Source organism: Eriocheir sinensis, chromosome 15 (assembly GCF_024679095.1).
Source record: "Eriocheir sinensis breed Jianghai 21 chromosome 15, ASM2467909v1, whole genome shotgun sequence".
Lineage (NCBI taxonomy): Eukaryota > Metazoa > Arthropoda > Malacostraca > Decapoda > Varunidae > Eriocheir > Eriocheir sinensis.
Window position 1 is genome coordinate 386,896 of NC_066523.1, and position 4,024 is coordinate 390,919.

Genomic DNA, 4,024 nt, shown 5'->3' on the forward strand with positions numbered 1-4,024 from the left:
TCTTACGTGGCACTTCAGCTGTTTTCTCCCTTTTCGTATATTTATCCTCCGTCATCTCTCTATGATTGTTTATGTCTGTCACCCGCTTGATTGCAATGACTGTTTTCTTCTTTTACCATATCAATTTTTCTCTCTGCCACTGTGTCTGTCCCTCTGTGTCATTGCCTTTGTCTGTGTCTGTCTCTAGCGTTATATACACTTCCTCGACAGTGACAGTAAATATATACACTTGGTTACAATTGGTGTTTTCTACTTTTTTTATTTGTATTACCTCAGCCACTTTATCTGCCTCTTTGTCTTTGTCTGTCCCTTGTTAAGTTTCCGCGTTGGCGACATAAATATTCTCTAGGTTACAATTGCTGTTTTCTTCTCCACTTTCATTTCTCATTATTTATTCTGCAACTGTTTGTGTCTCTTTCTATATGTTTATCTCTCGCGTCACACGTCCGAGTCAACGACATTAAATATACTCTGAATTACAAAGACTATTCTCTCCTTTTTTCATACATTATCTATTCTCTCTGCCAGTTATACTCTTGTCTGCATGTGTCTGTCTATTTTTGCTTATCTATGTATTTTTCTGTCTATGTTAATCTCTCGGGTTATACTCTGTGACTATTTTCTGCTATTGATATTTCCAATTCTATTCAGTTATCTATTTCTCCATTTCCCATACTTGTGCGCGTCAGTAATATACCTTCCATAAAGTAACGTAGTCAAGCATTTTACTTACGCCTGTTCGGTCTCTCCGCAGTTACTATGACAATTTTTTTTCCTATTGATTTGTAATTCTATTCAGCTATTTATTTCTCCTTCTCTGTCATCTATATACACGTCAGTAATATACTTTCCATAACGTAACGTAGTCAAACATTTTTCTTCCCCTGTTGGTTGGGTCTCGCCGCGGTTACAATGCATATCTCCTATTGATATTCACTAGTCTATTTAGTTATCCATTTCTCCCTTTCTCATCCTTGTCCGCGTCTGTATCATGTCTTCCATAACGTAACATGTAGCTAGAGTTGCAAGGGTTTCGCTGAGGTTACGATGCCTATCTTCTCTTATTGATATTTACTATTCTATTCAATTATTTATTTCTCCCTCTCTGACATTTTTATTCCCGTCACTAGTATACCTTCCAAAACGCAACGTGGTAAAGCATTTTTTTCCCGAATCTAACTTATAACCTAAGCCTGTTGGGTCTGGCCGCGGTTACAATGAGTATTTTCTTCTATAATTATTTGCTATTCTATTCAGTTATTTAGATCTCCCTTCTCAGCCATCTTTATCCGCGTCACTAGTATACCTTCCATAACGTAACGCGGTAAGCAGTTTTTTTCCGCCTGTCTCCCCGCGGCCACGCCATTCGTCTTCATTAAGCGAGTGTCCGTTGCCGGAACACGTCAGCAGGAGGAGCAAATATCCGTCAAGATTACCTGTTAGTGTGTGATAGATTATTTATATATGCCACATCCTCTTCCACTCTCCCTCCCTCTCTCTCTCTCTCTCTCTCTGATGGTGGTAATGATGGGAGCCTATGGGATATGGTGCAAGGAGGAGGAGGAGGAGGAGGAAGAGGAGGAGGAGGAAGGCGAGGAGGAGGAGGAGGAGGAGGAGGAAGAGAAGAAGGAAACGGAGATGATGCTGATGATGGTGATGGTGATAATGATGAGGAAGAAAAATCATAATAGAAAGAAATATATTAACAAAAAAATAGGAGGAAAGATGATGTAGAGTATATTGTGGTGATGCTGGTGGCGGTTACGGTGGCGGTAGTGGAGATGACAATGTTGCTGGTGTTGTTTACTTTCCCTGCACACCTGGCCACACCTGTCCCCCTCTACGGTTCCGGCACATCTGCAGGAAGCCGGGCGAGTCACCATTTGTTTTGCCTTCCCGTGATATTCCTGCGCCAATCATTCTTTTTTATCATATGTGTGGGATGTGACTTGCAGATAGTGTGTGTGTGTGTGTGTGTGTGTGTGTGTGTGTGTGTGTGTGTGTGTGTGTGACATGCGTAAATAATTTTCCTTATCCTTTTGCAATATCTATTCAGTGTATGTATGTATGTATGTGTCTGGAGGGGGGGGGGGTCGCTTCATAGGTCAGTGGGTATCACCTTTGCCTGTCACCCGCCATGTAAGCTGAGGTTCGAGTGACGCTCAGGCTGATTATAACGGTTAATAGACACCTTGAGCACAGGGGAGGGAAGTGGGAGGTTCTAAGAGTACCCATGCAAAGGTCGGTTCTCAGAGCTCATGTGAGTTCTTTCGGGAAGGGTACTGTCTACCGCTCGTGAGTGTGATCAGATCGTGGGTGAATAGCAAACACACACACACACACACACAGTATACCTGACTTCCCATAGGTTAATTAATATCTTTCCAGGTGAGGTCGCCGGGCAATGAGTCACCGCCGCAAGCAGATAAATATGTGTGTGTGTGGGGGTGTGTGTGTGTGTGTGTGTGTGTGTGTGTGTGTGTGTGTGTGTGTGTGTGTGTGTGTGTGTGTGTGTGTGTGTGTGTGTGTGTGTTAATTATATATAATTATTTTTCATATTTTCTCTTAACCTCTATAAAGGAGCAGCACTTTAGGATAATCTCTACATCTCTACAAAAAAAAGTCATAGTGGAAGCCTCATACGTTTAAGAATATGAACATCACCCATGAAAACCCGGTTATTATTCTCTGTTGTCTTGGAAAATTGTCATAATGGGCGTCCGATACGGTTATGAATATGGGCATGAGGCTGGTGAGTGTGTTGCGAGCCTATTAACACGTCTTGCTTCGCCGCCAACAAGTATAGCACAACACAAGCGGAATCTCGGCTGATCCCTCCAGTCCTTCAGCTCGAGGCACCAACCCGCGTATCACATATTCATCAGGAGCTGTCAAACTACCGCCCGCCTGATATATGGAGACTCAATCACCGCTCGACTCCCGCTAACGATGTCCCCTTCCCCCCCCTCTCCCTCATCTCCTTAATTCCTTCCTTCCTTCCTTCTCTCTCTGGTTCTCTTCTCTTCTTTTTTCCTCGCTTCGTTTCTCTTCTCTTCCCTTCCCTTCCCTACCTTTCCCTACCATTCTTATCCTTTCCCTTCCCTTCTTTCCTTTCTCTTCTCTTCTCTTCTCTTCTACCCATCTTTATTCTATGTCCTTTGTCTCCTGTTTCCTCTTTCGTCCCCTTCCTTTTCCTCCCTTTTCCTTTAGCTAACCTAACTACTACTACTACTACTACTATAACCCAACCATTGAGCCAACGTTTCTAATACCACCATGACCACCACCACCACCACCACCACCACAACCATTAGCAGGATTACCATTAGCACAGCCAGGTCGGGGGACAGAGCCCAGGTGAGGCATAAAGGTGCACCGAGAGGGATCACTAATGTCAAAATAATGATTCGCACCTCGCCGTGACCTTGATTTAGTGACCCGCCTATGACCTGGGCTGACCCGCGATGACGAATTAATGAGGGAGGAGGGGGTGGGGTGGTAATGGTAGGGGAGAGAGAGAGAGAGAGAGAGAGAGAGAGAGAGAGAGAGAGAGAGAGAGAGAGAGAGAGAGAGAGAGAGAGAGAGAGAGAGAGAGAGAGAGAGAGAGAGAGAGAGAGAGAGAGAGAGAGAGAGAGAGAGAGAGAGAGAGAGAGAGAGAGAGAGAGAGAGAAATGCACAGGCTGCCAGGCACAGACACACACTTAAGATACATACAAACACACAACTGACATATATTATCCTACAGTAAAGGCGGCAGGTCAGGATCAATATATATACACACAACGCGTGGCTGGGAAGGGACAAACCAATACTCCGCAAGCAAAGAGAGTAAGGAAGAACAAACGGGTATGCAGAGAAAGGCATGAAGAGAGATTTTGTGATAGGAGGCGGTGACGGAGATGAAGAAGGATCGAGGAGGAGGAGGAGGAGGAGGAGGGAAAGAAACTAAGGAGGTAGAAATGCATTACAGAAAAGAAAAAAATGAAAGCAAACAGATTGAAGAAGAACAAACAAATATACAGAG